The sequence below is a fragment of the Callorhinchus milii genome, unplaced genomic scaffold, assembly GCF_018977255.1.
Source record: "Callorhinchus milii isolate IMCB2004 unplaced genomic scaffold, IMCB_Cmil_1.0 Scaffold17, whole genome shotgun sequence".
NCBI classification, from domain to species: domain Eukaryota; kingdom Metazoa; phylum Chordata; class Chondrichthyes; order Chimaeriformes; family Callorhinchidae; genus Callorhinchus; species Callorhinchus milii.
This window is the reverse complement of record NW_024704758.1, coordinates 13659179-13685310: the sequence shown is the minus strand read 5'-3', so window position 1 is coordinate 13685310 and position 26132 is coordinate 13659179. Positions and strand designations below refer to the sequence as shown.

At 38.0% G+C, this 26132-nt stretch overlaps 1 protein-coding gene across 1 annotated transcript in view; it reads left to right on the top strand.

Moving 5' to 3' along the window:
• Positions 1-26132, top strand: part of shank2b (SH3 and multiple ankyrin repeat domains 2b) — a 177051-nt gene that overhangs the window by 4560 nt on the left and 146359 nt on the right. Inside the window, 1 exon segment of the mRNA XM_007887749.2 lies at positions 10639-10755. The gene's annotated coding sequence lies outside the window, so the exon portion shown is untranslated.

Below are 26132 nucleotides of genomic sequence, written 5' to 3'. Positions count from 1 at the left end.
TGTTTCGCCCACAAATATACGGTCAATTCACTTTACAGTCTATTCTGTGAAGCGCTTTGAGATGTTGAGAAGACATGAAAAGTGCTGTATCAAATGCAAGGATTATTATATATATATATATATATTTGTTGAATTTATCTCCTCTTCATTTTGAGCCAATTCCATGCCCTATAACTTTAGTATTTATAGTTTGTTATTATTTGATTGGCGGATCACTTTTCTGGGAATAATAATCCTTAAAAAAAATTATAATTTGGACACTCACTCCATGACTGTTTGTGGGACACTGCTGTGTGTAATTGGCTGCTGCATTTCGTCCATAAATATATAGTCAGTTCACTTAGCAGTATACTCTGTTAAGCGCTGTGAGAGGTCTAGAAGACGTGAACAGCGCTATATCAAATGCAAGGATTATTATTATTAAGTTTACAGTTAGGTCTATTTCCTGATTTACATTTCAAATTAAGAAAAAAATTCACAAGGCGTCATCCATCCAAGTCGATTTTGGCTGTCATTTTGCTAAGTGACGGCACACAGAGTACTTGCCAATATCTTCACGTTGTGTAAGGAGTCTGTGGGTACCATTTCTCCCCAAACCTAATCATTACAACAATCTTTCAAAAGTAGTGACTTGCTTTATTCTCCGTGCAGCTGCTGTGATGCCAGCAAGGATCTGGGTACTTTGTGCCTTTTTTGCAAATTATGATGGTGAAATTGCAGAAACTACTATTTTATATTTAGAATGGAATTTGTTTGAGTTAGCGGGAGGTAAAAGCCTTTTCATTTAAGCTTCTGCTGAAAGCCAAGAAACAATTTTTCCCCATTAATAGAAAATGCAGCATAGGAGGAGACCATTCGACCCAAGGAACATAAAATGATGCTAGCTCATCGACGAGAACTAAATATTCCTGATGGTTTCTAATTCCCTGCTCTTAGTGAGGTAGGTACGGAAGTTTACAATTTGAGCCATTTCCATCTTTTAAGTTCTAATTGCCCTTTCCCTCCAATGCAATATGTCACACCACAGCATGTCAAGCTGCACCATACCAGGTGCAGTTCAGTAAGATAGGGAAAGATTAGCCACAAACAACATTTGCCCTTTTTTTGCATTGAGAATGGCTTTTTTCCTTCACAATTTATAATTTGATAAAATGATAGGAACTGTATTTCATAATAATAATCTTTGCATTTGATATAGCGCCTTATCACATCTTCGAGACGTCTCAAAGCGCTTCATAGAATATACTGTAAAGTGAATTGACTGCATATTTTGTGGGCGAAACGCGGCAGCCAATTGCGCACGGTAGCGTCCAACAAACCGTCGTGGCCAAATTATTTTTATTTATTTTGAAGGAATTATTACCCCCGGAAAAACGATCCACCAATTGACTAACAACCGAGTTCCTACTTACTGCTTGGTAAACAGAGACGTGTGGAGTGTGGAGTAAGGAAACTTGCCCAACGTTTTGTCCTGACTGGGAATCAAACCCAGATGCTCTCTCTTGTGAGGTGAGCGCTCTCACCATTAACCTACAAGACTCCACTTTATTGTCAGACTGGAACAATCTTTTTAAAGACAGAACAAGGTTATTTTTCTTTCTATATATATATAGAAAGAAAAATAACATTGTTCCAGCTTAAAAAAAAGATATATATATTAGGGCAGACTGGGGTCATTGTACTTGTTTTTTTCCTGCAGTTACATTTCACCAAGAAGTGTAGTGGAAGTGAGAAATCAATAATCAGCAATTGGCGGTTCTGCTTTAGACAGCTGAAGTGTAATAACCACTAACTGGTACCAGGCAGAAGTTGGCTAGAGCTAGAAGCAGAAGTAAATGATTGTCTGGGCATATTGATTGCTCCTGATGAAGCAAAACTTGCAAAGTAAAAGCTACGGGGAAAAAGAAAGCAACCACAATAAAACCTAATTAATTTGTTAACAAACAAACCTTGTGCCCTTTCAGAACTTGTTACTAAAGCTTCAAGTTATATTTGATGTGAAGTTGTTCAAAAGATGTCATAATGACCTCATATTTTTTTTTCTAAAATCTTTAAAAGTTTTTACTTTTCCAATGGCCTCTCCGTGTCATTTCTGGTACAATTGTCAATCCGATCCTCAGTTCCTGGAATGTTATTGTGCTTCATTATAGCTTTTCCCAACTTCACATCACGACTTGTGCTAGTGCCAGCTCATACAGTCCTATAATCGCAATTCCCTGCTTACTCTCCATCTCTCTTATTGCTCGTCTTCAGAGACATATTAAATCGCCCTTTCTGAAATATATTGAACATAATTCCTTTTTAACAAGGTCCCAATGACCAACGGTGTCTCTGTAAATGTCTTTGAAATTTTAAGATGTATTTGTGAGAAAATATTGGGAAAGCAAAAGTACTTTACTCTTTCAATAAAGCTTTCTGCTGCATGTTATTATTTAAATTAAGAACTGGAATGAAAGCGTAACACCGCCAAGGTACGAAGGAGGAAGAAGCACAACAACAAAATTACATTTGTAGAGCGCCTTTCACATCGGGAGGACGTCCCAAAGCGCTGAACAGTCAGATGTCGAGGCCCGAGCGTGGGGAAGGGGGATTGTAGGGGTGAGGGAAGGCAGAGAGGTGATAAAGAACTAAATGAAGTAACGATAAAGAGACACCGAGGTTGGGCTTTAACAAACTGTACATGTTAAGAGGAAGTGATTGAAAGAACCAAGTGAGGGAGGGAATGATTCGAAAATCATGAGACCCTAGAGATGTATAAGTTAGACTTGGAAACAGTGGAATGCTTTTAGCTTTCAATACTGTGAGGAAGGAGGATATATCAATCCACGACTGTTTGTGGGGCATTGCTGTGCGCAATTGGCTGCAACATTTCGCCCACAAAATATACAGTCAATTCACTTTACAGTGTATTCTGGGAAGCGCTTTGAAACGTCTAGAAGACGTGCTAAGGTGCTATATCAAATGCAAGGATTATTATAATTATTATAAAGCTATAAACCTCAGTCTAGGTATTCATGCTTGGTTAAAGCTCCAGATTTATATATTTTTTGATCTTCACATCCTTTTCTAGAAACCGGGACAGTGGATCTCTTATCTCAATATTTTACGATGTCTGAAACTAATTTAGAAACTTACAGCACAGAAGAAGGCCATTTGGCCCATCATGCCAAAGCAAAAATGTGAAGAGGGCACATGATGATAATAATAATAATAATAATAATTGATAATAGTGATTATTATTATGATAATGGTAGGAGGCACAGCATTGATACAATACCCAGGTATTGACCCAGGTATCTTGCATATGACATAAATCATAAAGACCATTTGCAATAGAGGCAGGTAAAGAAAACATCATACAGATGTTGTTTGAAATCACAAATATGTGCACGTTTCAAGTATTTCAATTGACTGCGAATTAAGCCTCGCAGTTTGACTGAAGCCCCATTTGCTTAGGAAGCAATCAAGCAGTGCAAATTTAAATGAGCTAAACCTGAAGTTATCTATTCTTCCATTTATAATCCATTAATTTATGTGGAGAATAAAATACAATAGGGACTACACTACAAAATTGTAAAACGGTGGAGGATTCTGAGGATGCCATCAACCACAAAAGACAGCATTGAATACAGTTGTCGGTGCCCTGCAGTATTGTTCTAGCGAGCAATGTACGCTGAGGCATCTGTTATTTGTTTCACATAATGTATCTTAAATAATGATATTGTATTTCCTGGTTATCAACTGCAGGCTCTTGATAAATTTGTGGTAATTGCATTACGGCTGTTAATCCCGTCTCTATCAGCATTCTCATGCTTGGAGTGCACTGGCATTAGTGCTGTTACTACCTTCAGCACAAAAGCCAACTCAAAATGAAATGCATTTTACTGCTTAAAAAACTCGATGAGTATTTATCGCAGAGAAAGAGAGAGAGAAAAAAAGTTTCAAGGAAGTAATCTAAATTTTAAGATGAAAGTTATAAAGCCAATTGACTCTGCTTTTGCAGTTTAGAATGTTTGAACCATCCAACACAAGAAAAAATAGCAGCTTGAACAAAAATGTCAGTATAAATGAATGTTGTCTGACATTGAGTTTGTGTGGCATTAACTACTTAATCACAGAGCGGTTCAGATGAAGTGCACCATTGGCTCCATTTGATCATCCTTCCAGAGTATCCTATCCATTCTACCTTATCTTCGAGTGGAAATGAGAGGATTTGAGGATAAGATGTTAGTGATAAGTAGTTGTCAGATGCATCAGAGTTTTTTTTTAATAATACTGCGATGAGATCACATTCTGTTTTACTGCATAAATAATTTATTGCACCTCGAGAATCTCTCAGATCTTCTGTGACTCGCTTCCATGACACCTTCGTTTCCAAGCTATTTCACAAATCAATAGCCACACTCAATCAATGAATCAATCCATTCTTGTTGCTTTTGGCACCTCACCAGTTCTCTACTCTTGTAGCGAGAGAGGTTTCTCACTAAGAAAGAACTACTCTCCTCATACCGAGCTGCTGTTTCCTTCAATAAGCCACCACTTCAATTGATTCCACGGGGACATTTTCTTCCACTTGCTTTACTGGTTCCCTTGATGGCTTAGTGCGCAAAGTCCTTCTTCATGATCCATTTGGTTGCTTTTTAGCTCATAGGTCCCACCACTGCCTGGAACGGATTTCTCTGCCGCTGTGTTTTATTATGCAGAGCCTAAGTGGCAACAGAACGGAAGTTTCTCCAAGTGCATAAGCTCACGTGAGGCACTCTGATCTTTAATTGAGATTTATCCTACAATTGAGCATTGTAATGTCGCACAAACATCCCTGGAGTGAGTGACCAATTTTATTTGGCGGATTGATGGCCATAACACCAGGAGAAAGTCCCTTCTCTTTTTGAATATTGCCATGGGATCTTTAGCATCTACCTGACCTTGGTTTACCGTCTAATCCAAAGAACGGCACCTCTGACAATTCCCTCAGCATTGTATTGGAATGTCAGCTTAGTCTACGTGATTCCACGTCCTGATGTGGGGCTTGAACCCACAACCGTCTGACTCAGAGGCGAGAGCGCTACCACTGTGCCAGGTTGACGCATAGTATGTTGAATATTAAAATATGGGAAAGCCGCATCTAACCTAGAGCTGATTACTATATCCGTGTTAGAGTCTGTTCAGTAGTAATAAGACTATCAGCAAATGCATAAAACAAAAGCTGTCAGCAGTACATTGTAGCTTTTTTTTTCCTTTGATGAGCAACTGAATCCCTTTTTATTTTCTCAGTCCCATGATCTTCCCCAGGCTTTATGCCACCTCCAACAAAGACTGATGTCAGGCCGCCTTAACAATAAAATTGATCATTCATTTCCATGGTAGTTTGTAAGTCTTTGCTGTGCACAAATTGGGTGCAGCGTTTGTCTACAAAAATATAAAGCAACCACACTTTACAATGAATCCTGCAGGGCGATTGAAAACAATTTAAATGCTGCAAGGAATAGTGATATGAAACATGGGATTATTGCCTGATAATCTTTTCTCCTGGATTAAAAGAAATTTGAAACGTTTTATCTTATCGAAACTTCTTAACTATCCAAACTTCCAGGTTTGCAATACTCTAGTAGCACCATCAGTTTACTGGCATACAGAGGCTGACATAACTTCGGTGTTAATTAAGGTGTAATATATTAACATGACATATATGATTGTTCCTTAAATAGAATCTTGCATAATGTGCATTTGAGAGTGTGAAGCCCTGTCCTATTTTGGTGAATATTTCTAATTCTAGTTATGTGTATCAACTTGGCTCAGATAGTAAGTGGCATGCTTGCTTATGATTCAGAAGTGTGTGGGATTTTGCTGGTGCAAAATGACTGGCTCTTACCTTTACAGTATATTCTGTGAAGCGCTTTGAGACGTCTTATATCAAATGTAAGGATAATTATTATTATCACCTACCCTTGACCGTGACTATTGATGAAACACCTGGAGATGTTTTGACTTTTGAAATATTCTTTCTTCAATAATACGTTACAGAAATGAGGCAATCTTTTTCTCGCAGGAAAAATAACTTATTTTCCTTCAGTCATTAATCGTGAAAAACAGATTTCATAATAGTAGCGAACTTCAAGACCTCAGTACCTTTTTCAGGGAAGAGACTGTGTGAATTAAATCTCTTAATCTACTTTGTATGTAGGCTTGCACAGTTTTGTCTAGATTCAGACACGTGAAAGCAAATGTAATTTCACAAGGATATGGTTTTCTTGTTAAGAAATGCATCAAGGCTTGATGTCTACCGTATATCTCCTACCATGAAAAGGTACTTTTAGAATTGCCAAACAATGCAACAAAGCCTTTTGAAAACATTAATACAAGATTAAAGAAAATGTACTAGAAATTTGGACATTGTATGATTTTTTTTTCCCCCCCAGCAGAGATTACTTAATTTACAAAATCACCCTGTTGTTCTTTCATGTGCATATAAAAGCACTTTGAAATCAAGTTCTCTTCACGTCAAAGCTTTTCCTACATTATGTAATCAAATGGAATTCATTGCAATACAGCTCTCTTTTGTTATATGCTGTTTTGTCACAATATATTGTGCATTAGTTTCCATTCAGTATGCTCTGGTGAAAACCATGGTGTATTTTTCCTCCTGTTGGGTAATTTTAGGTACAGGAAGAAACTTGAGAGTTTCAGCCTTAACAAAATACTGCAACTTAAAAAGACAAACTATAGTTTCCCTCCTAACACTGCAGGTGGGTAACACAGATTAAGAAAGCGTAGTTTAAAAACTACATATAAAGCATTTAAGTGAGACTTGGAAGTCAATTGAGTCCAATTAAGTTGGGACATCTACAATTTTTCCTCTGCTTCTAAGACTTAGCATACATGGGGGCTATTTAATTATGGGGTTAAGTTCTTTACCTCCAGTGATGTCTGTGTTAAGAACTACTCGGCATTTGCACCGAGTAGTTCCCATTGATTTTCTCAGAGGAGGGATGAAAGGGAAGTAACAAGCCACAGGAGAGAACTCCACACCAGCACTCCCGTGTCAAAGCCTTGGGGCTCATATTAAGCGTGACAACAGTTTTTCACTCCCATAATGAATTCTCTAACAGTCGTGGAAAGGAGATAAGAGTGATACAATTCAGCCAGGAATATTATGGAACACCCAATTAGTATTAAGCGACAAGTATAAGCCAGCCTTAGTCTCCGTGGATGTGTAAGTGTGACGTGAATAGCTCTCCAGTTAGCCATTCACTCATTCTCAATATCCATAGAGCATTAAGAACTAACTGTATATCCTACTACAATAACTAAACACCATAACAATGAAATAAAAGGATATCATTTACAAATAACAGAATCATAGCAAAGTACAGATGCAAGGAGGCACTTTGATCATTGAGTCTGCACCAACTCTCAGAGCAGACTGTCGATTCAGTCCCAGTACCCTGTCACGGTTACCCTGTTTTTGCACTCCTTAGTAATATGTATAAATAATATATACATTACATTAGAATATACAGCACATAAACAGGCCATCCGGCCCAACTGGTCTATGCCAGTGTTTATGCTTCACATGAGTCTCCTCCTGCACCTTCCTCAACTAAGCCTTCAAGCATAACCTTCTATTCCTTTCTCCCTCATGTACCTGTCTAGCTTTCCCTTAAATACAACTATGCTATTTGCCTATTTGTCTATTATTAGGTCTTAATAAACAGCTGTTTTGTTTACCGATTGTATCCTCGAGTCTCTGCAAAGTTCTAAGACACGAAAAGGAGTAAATCACTTAAAGAGTAGCTGTTGAATTGTTAACGGTTCTGGCAGTGTGGACTGACCCCGATTTGACATCCCAGTTACCGGGCATTGGCGTTAACCGGGAATATCTGCGAGTGACTGATTCTGACTCGGTTGAGACACCTTTGAGCAGGGATTCACTCTGACGAGGTTAGAAAAGAGCAGCAGCCATTTAGTACATAAGCATTACTAAAATTCGCAAGTACAACAAGGAGCAGGAACCGTCGCAACCCCACCCTATCTGCGTAAGGATATAGTAACGTAATAAGGTTAATGTGTATTGTGCATCTGTTTACTAATCTTTTTAGATCCATATTTAGAGACTTGCTTCGTGCACTACAAGGTTTGTTCACTTAACAAGAATGGCGGTACACTTTTCAGTGAATCTTGTGAAGCTCTTTGAGACACCCTCCCTGCATGAAAGGCCCAGTATCAAAAGCAAGGAATATTTTTTGATTAGATTTGCGCGCTGCAATTGAATGGAAAATGCTGAGGCTGAGTGAGTCGAGATCTTGTGCATTATCCAACATATTAGTTGCTTCACTGCTCATCAGAAAATGTCCACTGAGCGGGTTGCCTCAAGAGTCTGTGCATAGCAGCAGTGATAAATTACTACAGCCGTAGTGCATTACCATATTACAGCATTTTTGGTGCACAATTTCAGATTCCTTCATAGGCTTGGATAACCTTGTTTAACATCAAAGTGCGTTAGTTCCGTGTTCGTACTCGTTTACTGGATGTGGTGCTGTCACAACTGTTTGGAGGAGCTGTTTTCTCAAGAAGCAGAAATTAAACTAATGAAGTCAGCGGGGATAAGGAGTTGGAGTGAAAGTGGGCGAAGGATGGCGGTTATGGAACTTGACGTTGAGTTTGACAACTGATCATGGAAATGGGGAGTAATAGGGTACAAAACCTATTATTCTCTCTTTTCTCATTTAAAATCCAATATTTTACGCACTGTTAATTTCTTAGCCTAAAATCAACAGTTACATCCAACTGTGGACGGTAACTGCAGTCATGTGTATTTTTTTATTGTCCGTTTATCTAGGGCAGATAGCTATCACATCTGGACAATTGATCTGTTCAGCACTTGCCTACTTGAGAGATTTCCAAAGGAGGTTGAGCCAGTGACCATAAAAATTGTTACTGGCTTTTAAGAATATAAAATCAAACCCAAGATCTGATGAGATCGACTTTTACATTGATTTGTAAGATAATTCTAAGTGCACTGAATGAAATTGAATGTCCATTCTTTCCTTTCCCTTTTCGGAACTCTCGTCTCACCAAACTGACACTTTATTAACCGGAAAGATTAATATGTTCCAACGTATGTTTTTAATCACGAAGACGTTTCTTTGTGAGTAGTGATTCTGGATGAGTACTGAAGGTTACTATTCTGGAACTCAAGTTATTGATCCCTTTCCCACATGCTGTTTGACACTAACCTTACAGTCATAGTGATGTTTTGCTCAGCAAGATACAGGCCTTCCAATATTTTTTATAGATCCAAGATGTTACGTGTGCAGAATAGCCAGAGATGTTCTTTAAGAGTGTCGTGAGAGAGTTTGTGGTCATTGCTAAGATATTTCTTACATATAAAATACATTTGAAAAGAAGATCCTACAGAATTGTAAGATATTGTAAGCAAGCTGGTTGTTTCACCACACGCTTGAGCAAGTCCAAATCAATTCTATCCATTTAAGGTGTTACTTTTAACAGGAGGAGTCAATTTAGTCGTTGGGTGGCAGAACATTTTTTTATTGTGCAGTTTCTAGCCTTGAGTCGCTTGTTTTAAGGCATCAATGTTTTCAGACAGTTTTGACAGATCAATAGTGAGTGTCCAGTCATTTCAATGGCCCTCTGTTTAGGCAATATCTTGCTTCTAATAAAAACGTGTTCCTGTTTGCCGGGTTGCTTCACGAGAGAAAACCTTTCAATCGGATTGAAATATAATCCTCTCTCTGTCCATTCTCTTTGGTCATATTTTTTCCCCATCTTTTTGCTGGAACATTGCATAAATCTGTTTGCCCAAGTGGCTTATTTCCATTTACTGAAGAGTGGGTAGGCTTACATTTCAACAGACATCTTACTGAATGTCTTAAGTTACTATTGTCAGTAAGTGGACATAAAAGTGGAATGGGATATTCAGCCTTGGTAAATTTGGTACGATAGTTAATCAAGTGAGGGAGATTAAGGGGATTTTTTTTGACGTACATCTGCAGTGCCCTGTGGGTATAGTGCTTGAGACTGAATGGGATATTATTTTTCAAGAGGAAACTAGAATAGATTGATTGTTTACAATGAAGAGCTGGCAATAAACAAGGCAAGAGGGAGATTGGGTAGCAGGTTCCCACCATGACTGAAGCTATAAATGACAAATCAAACAAGTTGTACTGAATGACCTTTTTTTTTGTTGCAAAAATAGGTTTATTGTAAACCCATTTGCTAGCAGTCTGAAGAAAATAACCTTACTTATTCGTGATAAGGAAATATTGTGAATAGTGAAATATGCCTGAATTAGTTTGATACCAGAATTTTCTTTTGACCAACTAAAATTGGGGGTTAATAACATTCAGTGGAAATGAATAGTTTGAAAATACATTAGTTCTATGTTTTGTACTATCCAGTCCTGCAAAATGAAAAAAGCAAAACCTTTTAGCACTACAGTTTGACCCGTACCATATGAATTCACCTTTATTTTATTGTAGAATTCGTAATGTACCTTCCGGTTGAAGTATTCCCTTTTGTACAGCCATGCTGGAAAAACACATATTTAAAGTAAAGCCAATTTCCTCTAGAATTCCTCTTGTTTAAAAGCTGTTTATTTTTATACACTTTCATTTGCAGATGGTTCCCACATCCTAAACTCCTTTACGCAGAAGTCACTGGTTAATTTGACAATCGTGAAACTGATCGGACATTGATATGGAAAAGGGATCTCGCACTTTCAGGACAGTTTAAGAGGTAAGATCCACCTGCTTTTCATGTATAAATGTTTTCAGAAAAAAAGCGAAGCCAATTAAGATTGCTAGTTAAAATGTTACGATGCTTTTAGGGTATTGGCTATTAAGAAAGTAATTTTCCCATTTTCATTAGTGAAGCTTTGAATAGAGACCTCCTGACCATAAAGTGTAAGATCTCAATCTCGTAAAAAGGGTCCTCTTTCCTACATGATTTGTTAGTATATTCCCAAGGGCTGTTTCCCCCTCCTGAGTTAAAGGGGAACATAGCTTCCCTCCCAGTGATCTAACCAATAAAGGATAGAGTTTGGAAATGTTACCTTCTAGGTTTCATGAGCATCTAATTTTGAGGTCTCTCCATGTGATTTTCTGTCCTTAATTCTGAAAGGTTTGTCTGATTAATTCTTGAACCACTACAGGAACCGTCGAACTTCTTTGAGATTAAAAGAGAGAAAGTAAAATAAACTGAGCTCCACTTTTCCTGTTCAGGTTGATGCTAAAGACCCCATGGCACTCTTCGGAAAGAGAGGGGAATTTCTCCTGGTGTCCTGGCTACCGATCCCCCAATAAAATTGGTCATTCCCATCATGGCTGTTTGTGGGGCATTGCTGTGTACAAATTGCCTGCTATGTTTACTTACAAATTACAGTGAGTACACTTTGCAGTATATCCTGTGAAACACCTTGAGATATACCACTGACATTAGAACTGCTATACAAAACATAAAGATGATTGATTATATTGTTATAATTGGATTCATGGTATTTTATATCAAGTTGATAAGTCACACAGCTTCTCTTGCACAGATGAGCTTAAGCAGAAATCGACTTGTCAACAGAATTTATAGACAACTGGCTAATTATCCAGCTCTTTCTGAAAGGCAGGCTTAATAAATAAACAGTTGACCGACCTGCATCAGGAAATGTCAAGTGACTTCTCATTCACTCATTAGGCACTTGCTATATCGGTAACTGTAACGATCATAGTTGCCATTAACATTTTTACTATGACCTGCTTCAGTGAATAGTTTTCCTGGTAATTAAAATGTATTAAGACCGATATTGTTCTATAAGATCTCTGACCAACAAAGTTGGCGATGAACAAGTAGAATTCAATAAAGGAAGGCATCATAACCGTAATAAGACCAGGTACACCACAGCAAACACCTACCCATTGGGACCTACCCATTGCGATGCACTTCATATTCTGTTGAACAATCAAACTCTTATCTTTTTGATACATCCTTAGCAATGGGATTTTCTATTGTAAAGATGTAGTAAAAAATGCTAATGATTGGGTAAGATATACCTCTGACTTTATGTGTAATAAAGCTCATATGTATCTAATATGTAGATATATATATTAGGATCATTTGAAATTTCCGAACACAAATTGTGAAAAATGGTTTAATATAATATTAATGGTTTAATTTAATATTGTTGGGAATACATAACACACTTTGTTGACTGTGCATTTGTGCAATATTTTATTTTGTTTCTATTCTCTGCTTCTATTACTAATTATGATTCAATAACAATTGGGCAATTGGAAGGGAGATACGATTTTGTTTTAATTTCAGGGAACATTAGAGCGAAATTCTAGAAAGGGATCTATGTAAGGTTTCTGCATCTTGTTTTCTTTGGTATAGAATTTTTTTTAAGCATGCATAGTAAAACTGCTTGCAGCTTATAAATACAAATACATATGGTTTTGTAGGGCTATATTATGCTAAGTACTGATTTTTTCGAAACCCCACATTTGTTCTGCATTATTAACAAATGTCACTTAATAATAATTCTTGCATTTGATGAAGCGCCATTCAAGTCAGGAGGATATCTCAATTGCTTAACAGGATAAACTATAAAGTGGCTTGACTGCATTTTGTGGGTGAATGTCAATGCCAATTTGCACACATCAATATCCCCCACACAAAAATGAATTTAGGTGGGTTGATAGATTGTATCTATTAAGAAGGTACTTAATGTTTGAATGTTAGCAGACAATAAATATTTGGTACTTGGCAGTTTGAAAAACTGACCTCCAATACAATAATTGATATATTGGTTGCGAAAGGCATATTTCTTCATATTTCTGTTTTTTAACTAAGGAAAACATGTCGCACATTTGACTGTAACAGGTGCAAAAGTACAATTACAAATCCTGTGGTATGAAAATAATACAATGAATTTGATTTGATTACTAGAAAATTAGATATCGTGATTGGAAATGGGCATAATATTAGAATTCAGAAGGTACTGACAAATGGAACAAGCTCTGTCTGGGATTTGAAGCAGGACACTTCCACTAGTTGACTTCCATAGGGGTTTGCTCCAGATTTCTGCTACTCACAATATTCATTCTCTCAATGTATGTAATGTTTGATGAGGATACTAAGCCATGTGGACAGATAATTAATACACGGAAGATAAATGGCATTAAAGATGATATGAACTAATTTAGAAGATTGGGCAAGCTATGGCAGATAGATATTAATGTAGATGAATATGTAGGTATTCAATTTTTAACAGGAAACCGTAAATGTCTGAAAACAAAGAGATTAATGTGTGGGGGAAGAAAGAAATCAGGATGTGATTATTCGTTGAAAGTCAATTCCAAGCTGTTGTTAACAAAGCTAATGCAAATTTTCTCTGTGAAACTCTGAGATGTTTATTCTAGCTGATAAATGTTTGGATACTCAGGTTTGGACAGTGAGGTTTGGGTACTCGTATGTTATGGTAATGAGTTTCTGCATATGTCAGACACCCGGCCGACTTAAAAAAGAATTAATGCTATACAAATACCTTGTTGGAATCGGATACCAGGTTGTAACGTGTGGGTCTTTGACTGTAAGTAAAAGTAAGCTATTCCAAAACAAAGTGGACAAATTGGCAAGACCACATTTGGAAAACTATCATTTTTGGCATTGCACCTTCCAAGGAACATTAGGGCAAGATTCAGAGGGGAGTTTCCCGGATTTTTCTGGGACATAAGGTCTTCAATTCTGTGAATAGGCTCACACAGCTGAACTTTTCTTTGGAAAAACAAAGATTTTAATGTCAATCTTTAAAGTGCTCAAGGAGATAGATGAGCTAGATTCAAGTAGGCTCCTTGACTTTAGACCGAGAGCACAGAATTAGAGGATGTATGTTTTGAAATTCACTAGACTTGAGCTGGGCGAAAGATTACAAGTTTTTGTAACTTTTGACATGATTGTAGAGTAGCCATCAAGCGCTAAAAAACTCACCATATCACAGGATAGGCTGTGTGGAGTGCAGTCCACAATAAAATGTGATGTGTGTGTGTGTGTGTGTGTGTGTGTGTGTGGAAGGTATTGGAGCCCTGGATTACTGGAGGAGTGTGGAGTCCTGTGGTGTATTGATTAGAACACTTTCCAAAGAACATTAGTGAATTGGACAAGATTCAGAGGGGAGTTTCCCGAATTTTTAAGGTCTTAAATGCTGTTAAATTCTTAAACTTTGTGAACAAAGTCTTAAATTCTGTGGGGTCCTGTAGCTCAGTGGTTAGAGCACTCGCCTCGCAAGTGAGAGACCTGGGTTCAATTCCTGGCAGGGCGAAACCTTGGGTAAGTTTCCTTTCTCCACACGCCTGGTAATAATCCCTCAAGAAAAAAACCTAATAATAATTTAGTCACTCAATCCACGACTGTTTGTGGGACACTGCTGTGCGCAATTGGCTACCAAGTTTCACCCACAAATGTACAGTCAATTCACTTTACATTATATTCTGTGAAGCACTTTGAGATATCTCAAAGACACGAGAAAGCGCTGTATCAAATGAAAGGATTATTATTATTATAGCACTTGCCTCGCAAGCGAGAGGACCTGGGTTTGATTCCTGGGCAGGGTGAACCGTGAACCGTTAGGCAAGTTTCCTTACTCCACGTGCCTCTGTTTACCGAGCATCAAGTCGGACCCAGTTGTTAGTGGATTTGCCGATCGCTTTTCCGGGTGTAATAATCCCTTCAAAAAAATAATAATTTGGTAACTCATTCCATGACTGTTTGCGGGCCACTGCTGCGTGCAAATGCTTTGAGACGTCACGAGGACGTGATAAGGCGCTATATCAAATGCAAAGATTATTATTATTATATTGGCTTTATAGACTGAATTACCTTTTCTCAGTCAGTGTTTTCTCCTCATGCTTGTTTCATTTTACTTCAAGGTTCAGTAAGCGGGACCAAAGCTGAAACACTCATATGAAATTCATTGGTTCTGCACAGCTCAGTAATTATCTGTAGATTCAGGCAACCAGAACAGGACGCATAGTTATTATTTTTCACGGTTCCTTTGTCATCTCAGACGTTGTTTTATTCTTTTCGAGGGGATTAATTCCTTTCATTATTTAGTGTTTCCAAAGTCAAAAATGTTAATATTTACCAAGAATCAAACAGGGGAAAACTTTTCTGAACTTTGTCAGCACTTTTCAGAAACAATAATCATATGATTCTCAGAAATGAACTTTTTCTATATTCCCTATTTATTTCAACAAACAATCATGGACTTTTGTGATGTGAAAATTTTGCTGTGAAAGGATGTTACAATAACAATAACTTCACATTTACTTATTTATAACATGTTCATATGCTGGCATTTTCATATCTTTTATATTTTACGAGTTGTGATGCAACTTAAAGACTAATTTGCTTTCACTTCTCCTACAAAGTTTGTAATTGATATATTGTGAATGATATTGCAATATTTCTACATGATTATTATAATTACAGTATTCGATCCCACAAAGTGGCAATAGTTTTACAATGAAGCTCCAGTAACTGAACCAGTACATAACTGAATGTTGTTATGCAATATCTAATATAAGAGCTGGGATTGGAATTGAAATGGGAATAGAATTCACATTGGTATTCATACTAGTCCATCACCATGAGGTGCTTTAACAACAACAACTTGTATTTATATTCATATAGCATCCTTCATGTAGGAGTGCATTAAAATTAATAAAATCAATCATTTCATGGCAATCTTCTATAATTAGAATTGAAATATAATCTCTTTGATAAATAACCTAATGTGAATTCATCTTTTAAATAACTGTGGCAAGAAACTATTAAGTGATGATGGAATTAGATAATGCAGCCATATATGGTATAGTATTATGCTTTGTTTTACAGAAGGTATTGAATCTGGAGTGAATAATAAATTATTGCTGAACATAGTTTAAAGTGAGGATCAATATTTAACCAAGTATTAGAATAGCTTTGTTCAGATAATTGTTTGTCGTCAGCATATTCGGAATTGTAATTCAGTTCCTTTCAGTATCAATTTGTTTGCAATGGGAGTACAATAGGCCCTTTGATAGCTTTTACGCAGTTTGAGTTACAAGTTGCTTTTTAAAACGTTTCCACGGATTAGTCATAGAGTGCCGTTTCAAGCAGTTCTTAAAATTGGCCCTTCCCACCAGAAAACCTGCTGCTGATCTCTGTGATCTAACCGATGCTCAACATTTGAAAACAATGTCACAAAAAAGAAGCTCTCTGATGCTACCTATGAAATAAGATTGGAATCAGGTGGATGTATAAATTCCATGAATTAATAGCGAATGTTATCAGGGTTTTCTGACCCTCGCACATAAGATACGAGATAAATTTCCTGTGTGTGTGCAGTGTAAGAAAGGCTACTTACCTGTCATGTTCATGCACCATGTACTACAGGGAGCACATTATTTTACTTACCCAGTGCTATAAGTTAGCCTTTTCAATTGGGGCTGTTTCTGAACCCTTACAGATAAGGGAGGGTCTCTCACAACATTTGTATCTCTCAATTGGAAATAGACTCCTTTAAAATCTGGGTATCGGTAAGTGGTTTGGAACGCTGAGTCTCAGTTTTGAGGTTTACAGCGCAGGCAGATATAGAAGTTACAGCAATCGGAGTGGAGTCCTGTAGCTCAGTGGTTAGAGCACTCGCTTTGCAAGCGGGAGACCTGAATTCAATTCCAGGCAGAGGGCGAAATCTTGGGCAAGTTTCCTTACTCCACACAGAGCCTAATAATAATCTCTCCAAAACCAAAAACAATAATAAATTGGTCCTTTTCAATCTCAGACTGTTTGTGGGACATTGCTGTGCGCAATTGGCTGCCGCGTTCGCCCACAAATATAGAGTCAATTCACTTTACAGTGCGTTGTGTGAAGCGCTTTGGGACGTCCTCCCGACGTGAAAAGCGCTATATCAAATGCGAGGATTATTATTATTACTATCGATAATTCATAATCCCATCCTTATGTCTCAGCAAAGCTGGCTGTTGGACTGAGTGAGTTGATCAAGCTATCTAGCAGGAAATTCCCCTCTTCCCAGCTGGCGATTGACCACATTCGCTTTTGCTGAATGAAATTCTTAGCTTTCACTTTATACTTCTATGTATTATGTATTGCCTGACCATAATACAATATAAGATATAAATCGGTAATGATTTCTGAAAAGCTTCAGTTACGGTATTTTTTCTTCCCAGTGGAATCGCCACAGAATTTACATAGGTTTTGCTGACTCTCCGCAACTTGTCTTAAATATAACAAATCTCTAAAATAATGCAGGATTGAGCATTCTCTAAAGTGCTCAAACGTATGGAGCAGTTTATAACTTTTGTGCCCTTTTGGTTCACCGTTCGGGGAGAAATTACTCGAGATGCAATACATTACGGAATAAGGAGGTCAGCACATGAACAGTGATTGATTTACGGTCAAATGACTCCAAACTTGCTCAAGGAAAGTTTGAAGTACAGTGGTGTTTCACGTGCCAGCCTTTGGGAATGCAATGAATTTATATTAAAAAATTACAGAAGAATGAAGAACCACATTAACAATAGAATCACATTAATGTATCAGTAAAATGTTTTCTGTTTTACATGAAATTGTGACTTTAAGGTTCCAATAGAGTAATATTGAGATAAAGTAGTATAATGGTCACTTTTAAGGTGTCCAACTCGATGTCTCTCAGTAGTGCTGACCTGGTTTAGTAAAGGAACCGTGTGGAATTGTTACACAACAATCCCTGGCATCTGCCTTTGCCGTTGTACAGAGAGGATGACAGCTGTGGAACATGTCACCACAGCACAGTGCAGAGACGAGGCTAAATAATGTCATTGTCAAATACTCAGGGCTAACTTATTTCCCAGCTTGTGAACCTGGCACCTTTGGAGATGAGACTATCAGTTCAGGATCTTTAACTCAGATTTCCCTTGGACTTAAACTATTTGGTGATCGAGCGATATGGTTCCAGTGAAATATTAGCACTGGATATTATCGACAGTGACAAATGGTTGCACGTATCCTTCCAGTTCAAAATGTAAAAGCTAGATTTCGACATGTTTGTACAGGTCCGATGGAAAATGACTAATTTTAAATTCAAGGAGTTTAAGACTGTGCATACGTGTGTGTGTGTGTGGTTTCTGCTATGTACTTTGCCAGATTAGCCCTACAAAAAATCCAACTAACAGCTGAGCCATTTTTATTACTTAGCACAAGATAGCATCATAAAACATATGGACTCACAGAGAAAGGTCAGGAGTATTGAGTACAATCCTCTTCTGAGGATTGCGTTAATATGTCCTGCCAGAAACATTGCTTACCATCGGCATCAGCTGTATAATATAACCAAAATCTGTCATTACTTTAAATGGGAAACTCTTGGCAAATGGTCTTCTGCCTGAACCGTTTTATTCAATGGGGGATGATATGATGTGTGCACCTCTGGAGTGCACAACCTGGAAGAGAAGTCGCTGAAATACATATGTGTAGACATGATAAAGTACAAAAGGCAAAATCAGTGGATTCTCCAGCTCTGAATGTAAAGCTGATCACAACTGAAGACCATTAATTATTTAGACCCCAGTTAAAATGAAATTCCCATTGATCAAATTGTCTCCATTAGGAGAAGCCATTGTGGCTGAAGTTAAATACATTGGGAAGCAATTGTTGCTTGAGGAAGTGTTCCCCAATCAGTGGCTGTTGATATGAATCATGTCCCAGTTACCTGCCATCAACTGTTTTTGGGGCATTGTAACGTCAAAGCTAAGCAATTTAAAAACGTAATTGTTTGATATTGTCCCTGGGCACGAGGTTTAAAAATACTTGAAGCACAACTATTAATCTCACTAACAAGAACCAGACTCCTGAAACACGCTGCAGATAGTACCAGTCATAACTTACACTTGCCATTCATACCCTCATCAAATCAGGAGTCTTACTTTATCAATAGGTAGGTTTCTTTATTTCAGCATTTTGGAAACATGTGCACCCCAAAACGGATAGCAAACGGGGGAGTTAGTAGCTTCTGGTATTGTAATCTTTTAAATTGCATGATTTTGCAATTTGGTTTATTGATTGCGAGGAGAAGAGACAAAAGACATGTTTTGGCGCTCGCTGTGTTAGGAAGATGGTGAAAGCTGTTATAGATGGAATGCAACCTTATCCCAGTACGAGTTCAAGAGAGAGAAATACAAAAGCAAGAAGTCGGTTCATTGAGAGAAAATGATCATTGCTAAGTATGGCTTCAGCAAAGTAAAATGTATACAGAGCAGACCTGGTATAGGCTTCGAAAGTTTCAGATTTGATTTCATTGGGAACTTAGACCTGAGAGAGTTCAATTGACACAGCTTATTTTTCCCCTTACCACGAGCTACAATTAACAGGAGGGAATATCAATTTTATTGAGTTGGGCTGCATGTAGGTTTGACGGGCTAAACAGAATTGAGATGTAACTAAACAAAATCACGAAGCCGGTCGGTCAGTCAGTCAGTCAGTCGTCTTTCGTCAACTTATTACTGATAATTATTCCGAGTTCACTTCTAATTAGGAGATTGTTCCAGTTATGTGACGTTTTAATGAGTTTGAAGAGACAGTTAATTGTTTTAAAATGGATGGAACAATCAATTATGGAAATGAGTTGGCAAAACTTTAATTTACATAATGTCACTGACTGGCGAGTCGGATGACTGCATGACAGAAAGCATACTTAAAGTCGTTTGTCTCAATGTATATTGGGAAATTCGCTAAATCAGTTAACAGAACATAAACAACCCAATAAGACTACATACGCTGTGTTGAATGGCTTGCTCGCTGGAGATCATTGAATCTCTTTCTAAATCAAAACATTAGAAATTCATCAGTCATTCAATTGGCATTAAGAGACACGTCAGGGTAGTTAAAAGGAGACCTTTGAAATCGGGGTGTTTCATAGTTTTATTGTGAAAGCACACTGATGTATATACATCCAGAAAGAACATTTATGCATATTTTTAAAAAGTTACAAATGTGGAAATATTGTGATTTGCTCTTCTGAGGAAAGTCGGATTAATTAATTACCTCAGTGTAGGATTAATTCATTCACAATTTATTGTAAGTGTTAATAAAATAGCGGGAGATAACATTGAGTAATCCAACAACAACAGTGAAAGCTCTTGGCATTTTAAACGTGTATAGTTGCAAAGCTTCACACGTGTTGCAATTTCATAAGTAACTTGAAAAGGGGAAAACACTCCTGTAACTGAAATTCAATGTGATTTGCTAGTGTAACGTGCGTGGATTTATGATAGATTCATAGACTGAAACCTGGACTAAGACACATATTAAACGTTACAATTGGTGGGCCTTCAGGACACGTTCTGGTGGCATTTAGTGATGTGAATTTTGAAGGTAACGGTTGCTGAAGAGAGGTGGCCAGAGGTTGCGTTGTAATGCTCTCCAGCAAATTGATTTCCAGTCTGAAGCAACGTTTTAAAAGAGATTTTGTGGTTGCATTGGAGGCTATCACATCAGGGTTTGCCCAAGCCACTCTTGTTTAAATTCAAAACTGGCAGATGGGGCAACATCGCATGGTTCATTTCTGTTCAGGAAATAAAACATGTCGCTCTCAGCTAACGACCCACTGCTTAGCTTTGTCACATGGGTGTATCCCATTTAATAATAATAATAATAATAATCCTTGCATTTGATATAGCGCTTTTCACGTCAGGAGGACGTCCCAAAGCGCTTCACAGAACACACTGTAAAGTGAATTGACTGTATATTTGTGGGCGAACGCGGCAGCCAATTGCGCACAGCAATGTCCCACAAACAGTCGTAGATTGAAAATGACCAATTTAATTATTGTTTATGGTTTTTTGGAGGGATTATTATTAGGCTCTGTGTGGAGTAAGGAAACTTGCCCAAGGTTTCGCCCTCTGCCTGGAATTGAACTCAGGTCTCTCACTTGCAAAGCGAGTGCTCTAACCACTGAGCTACAGGACTCCACTTACATTTACTCTGATCTCCAGTGTGGGCCTCTGAATAGGTGGTTGGGGGATAAGGTTTCCAGTTGAATCCCAATAAGAGATGTAGATGGCCAGCCACTGACGAGGCAGTGATTTGTCGAGTGGGGAATTAATGAACAATAACACGGGGAGCCAACTGGAGCACGTCCAACAACTTCCACTCACTCTCAGCACTGAGATGGAATGTCAGCCTGGACTGAGCGAGTGCGGACATCCGACCCCAAACCTTCCGACTCAGAGACGAGAGTGAAGTGCTACCAACCGAGCCAGGCTGATACACAACAACAACAACAACAACAAGATTCCATTTATAAAGCGCCTTTCACGTCAGGAGGACGTCCCAAGACGCTGTTGTGGTGCCTGCACACGGGTAAGGTGATCCAGCTGGAACCACTGCGGCAGGAACAGTGCCAGCCGTGCGACTTTTCCGAGTGAGCATTTGCAACGGGTTAAATGTGGTGCAAAAAGAAAAGCAGACGAGGTACGCAAAATCAGTTGCTTCGGCAACTAAATCAACAAGCTCCACCTCAAACCACAATGTGAATGAAATCATTTTAAATAGCCCACATCCCGCCCTCCCATGGAGTTATTAAGTTACTACGGGCAAGTGTTCGCTTGTTAGGAGGCTGTTGCAAGAATTTCTGAAAAACTGAGGTGGTAGCTGGCTGTTACACGAGAAGGAACTGTTTTTGTGTAGGCAGAATAAATGTAATCTTTTTAAACTTCTGGTAAGTGAGATTCTACGCTGCTAATTCATGGCACCGACATGACATGGAAAATGAGGGAATATATGAATCAATTTGTTTCTTTGCCTATGCAAGCAGTGGATTGGCCTGAACATTATAATTTATTCTTGGTGAGTACAGATTCTTTTCATTACGGAATGCTTCCGAGCATAGCGAATGCTGAAACACTAGAAACTGTTGCGAAAACCATAGTGAAAATAACAACTTGTACAAAAGAATATTATTTATTTTTTTGAATGAAATGATACATTTTAGAATTACAATTCTTCGAAGAAAACTTTGATACCATCTGTACCTATGTTTAAAATGTTGAACATGTAGATATAAATTGCCTGCAAATATAAATATATATTTTAAAAGGCAGCTTAATTCATGCAGTGGTTAAAATATGACGTAAGGAGAAACAATCTTTAAATGCGATGATATTTATTTCAATGTTGTCATTACAATGTTTATCACTTTGAGATAAATCTCACCAACATTATCAAATTAAAAGCAGATTTAAATGAAGAGTGTTCAGTTTCTGCCCGTCTCGTGCCACGCAAACCAATTTGAGTCAGATTTTTGGACAAAAGAACAGATTTAGAAAGCAGGGAAAATCTGTTCCCAAAATAAGTTGAGCCTTTGGAGCGAGAGGAGAAACAAAGGGTATGACTGGAAGACGGTTCAGGGTTTTGGTGGTAATTGAGTGTTGACCTAATTGAGTGCGACATCAGCATTGTACAAGCCACCGTGGATTCACACCACCAGCCCTGAAAATGGCAGGTGTGCTCACTGATTATTGCTGTGTTTTGTTACTGTACCTGACAATATAGCGACTTAGTCAATACCAACAGATCACAATCTAAGGTTAAGTTACAGTCGTTACAATTTCAGGAGTTCACAACTTCCAGTCCTTGAAGTAATGGTTGGTAGTACAGGACACTGGACCAGTGAGCCGACCAGCGCATTGTCTACAGTGGAACACGTTTAACAAACTTGGGTTTGTTTCTGGGGGAAGGGGAACCGCGCAAATTTTTTGTTATAAAAATCCCAATGATGAATACAATAATGAGTTCCATTGCGATTTTCCTTATTACGTTACAGCGTGTGTTCAAACCACATTGATCAAGCATGTTTCACGAGAACGGTGCTCTTTGTTGATGTAAAGCAAACATAGAATTGCACAAGTTGAGTTCAGATGTGATTTCCTGTGGGTGAACAACAAAGAAGAACATAGAGCAAGGTTATCAGTCATTTTCGATTGATGAGACAAGTGGGCGAAGGTGATATAGAATACAAAACCTGGATATATTTCCTTCATCAATTATTTTTTCCAGTGTTGAAATAGTCAACTTTTCCAGGGTACGTTGAAGAAAAAAAAAACTTTTTGAGTTAAATTAACTCCAGGCCGAATTTCTCATTTCAGAAAACTTTTATTTCGGTCAATTTTCTACCTCCCCATTCTTATGGATTCTTATTCTTCGTTGTCAAAGCTTCTAATACAGGGACTAATGAAAATAAGCTTTCAAAGAGAACTGAGACTCCTTTAACATCTCACAGGGACAAATAAAAAGGACTCTTTGGTGTCTTTGGTGGTGTCTTTGCTATTTTTTTCCCACGATCTTCTTGTGCTGTTTTTGTCAGCGTGTCACAGGCAAGTTCCAACAGTACAATTCTTTCTTTCTTATAGCTCTGGGCACTTGAGTGATTGCTGAGTCAACATGTTTTGAAGTGTAGTTTGGTAACTTACATTTTGATTACTAAACCTTTCCCAGCAATGGTATGTGCGATAAAGTGGATGCAGGTAGGTCAAATGGATTGGTTATTTGTCCTGGATTTATCCAAGCCTCAGTAATACTTTGTTTTTAGTTTTGGTTAAATGGAAAATCAGTTTACAATACGTTGGCATGAAGGCAAAAGCTAGATGTTGTTCCTATAAGACTGTCAGTCTATTGGTCTATTGTCATGCTGTATAACTTAGTTTGTTAAAAAAAATTCCATGTTAGCTAAGTAATAGTGACCACAAACAGTACACTGTATTTAGTGATCCTCCCATAAATGATTTGAATTAACACAAGATTGGTTTTACCCATTTATAGTACAGTTTATATTGGAATAAATCCCCGAAGCATTTTCTCGAGACTGAAAGTAGTCATAGGAATATAAATTAATATCAATATAAAGATATTTCCCCTCCAAGATAGATTTCATATTGATAAATGAATTTGTGCTAATTTCCTCTAATTTCTGTCGTCCCACATCATTATATTGTAAGCTAATGTCATCGTTATACTTGTTTATCAATAGTGATTAGATTAAAAGAGCTGCATTCTTAGACTTCATCATCTTAAATCCAAATAGACTTAAAGTATCTCAGGCAAATTATTCTCTGTGCATATGTTAAGAGTATTTAGGCTATAAATAGGAATAGCTACCTTTATTACTGTCAAGTGCTGATGTGTAGTTTATTGGATTGCATGTTTTAATTTATCATGAGTTAAGGCATCTAATGGACTGTCAGATGTAGTCATAGTTAAGCTGAACAGTTTAACTAACATAAAGAGAATCCTTGAGTTTTGGTCAGACATTAGTTTTGCTAGGAGCAACAGGAGGAAAATGCACTACTAAAGCATGAAGTCACATTGTAGAGAATTATACATCATTTTACATAATGAAATAATGAATGTACATGAACGAAGCAGGGCTGGACTCAGAAATCCATAAGCTAACACCTGGGCAAAAATACTCACAACAAATAAGATATCAAACACCAAAAGCAACCCAGTTGACAAATCGGGTAACCATAGTAAAAGATTTCAAAGTAAAGCCAGAGTTGTGTACATAATCGCCTTGTGTCATACACACACTGATAACATATGTGAGATGTGTATGATATATTTTAGTGACAACTTCTCTGTTCATCACTGTCGTGATTAGTTTTCTGCATTCTGAACAGGGTGCGGTTAAGGAATAACATAAACTAGAAGAAAAAAAATGGTTGTATGGATTTTAATGAAATATTAAACCCTGTAAGATGATTCATTCTCTGAAGTGGTTGTCTTCTCAATTATTTAAATTGCAATTGACACAAGGGAAAGCTTTTCTTAATCTGCATCAAGTGCAGTCTTCCAAATTTGCAAGAGGCAAACTCTTGAAATAAAATTATGAAGTGATTCTGTTTTGCAAACATACAATACAATACTTTCTACAAATAGTGGCATGTATTAGTTATCCAGCTGTGAATTTAAAAGTTGATGTTTGGTGAATTACGCTGATTTACTCAGCTCCTTCAGTCAGCGTCTGATGTATAATGCAAACTCTGGGATTCCTCTGAGAAAATGAGACACAGCGAGTGCCCTTTCATCAGAGCTATTTTTATTCCTTACATAGAATTTGCCATATGCTAAAATACTGTCTGAAGTTCTTTTGTTCTCGAAACTTTGGGGAAAAAAAGTTCCTCTTAAAAGAATTTTCAAATCTAAGATAATGATGATGAATAAAGGAGCATGTTAATGTAGTATACAGAGGATATCTGGCATCTGCCATGATGGGAATTGCATGTTCCCGGCACATCTAAAAAGCTACTTGACTCCTATAAAATACAGTGCCTGAAAATGCAGCTGTGAAATGTAGAATTGTGGACCATAATTTGTTTTGATCAGTCGGGTGTTTGACACGTGCGGAATCCAATCACCATAAAGCGTATCCAAACCAAACTGAGAGTTCCGTGCATCCCACCGACACATAGAAATTTCAGAGATATTTGTTGGGATGTTGGGTTGTCCCTGGAGGGATGCATCCTGCTTACCTAATTCCGGAAAGTATTAGGTGCAGGTTGGCGAAGCAAAGTTGGGGTTTGCTTTGGGGAACTGCTGATTTCCAACCAGCTAAAACCACATTGCTTGCCGTTGAGAGCACTGCCTGTCAAGCTTTCCTGCTGATTGTCCAGCAAGGATCGCCTACCTGTTAGGGCCTTGGCTTGCAGAGTTAACAGGAGCTGAGTGGGAAGAGTCCCTGTCCCCAGTGACGAGTCTACCCTTCCAATTCCTGCAGATGAGCCAGGCTCGGCTGTGCTGTCATCAGCAGTGCCCTGAAACTCTGCAGACCCACCTGGCTCAGGAACTGGGCAACTGAGACTGCCACAGAGGGCTGTGGGCAACAATGTCAGTGATAAGAACGGATTGGAAACAACACCCTTGAAGTCTTTGTGCACAAGGTCATGGAGCGACAGCAGGAAATGTTTCTATTGGGAAAATAGCCTCCATCGTCCTTTGAAGGCTGTTAAGTCAGCCTGGTGGCTTTCTCTGCAATTTGCACCACGTGGCAGAAGGTTCAGAAGAGAAGCCTTAATATTGGCACAGAATGTACATTC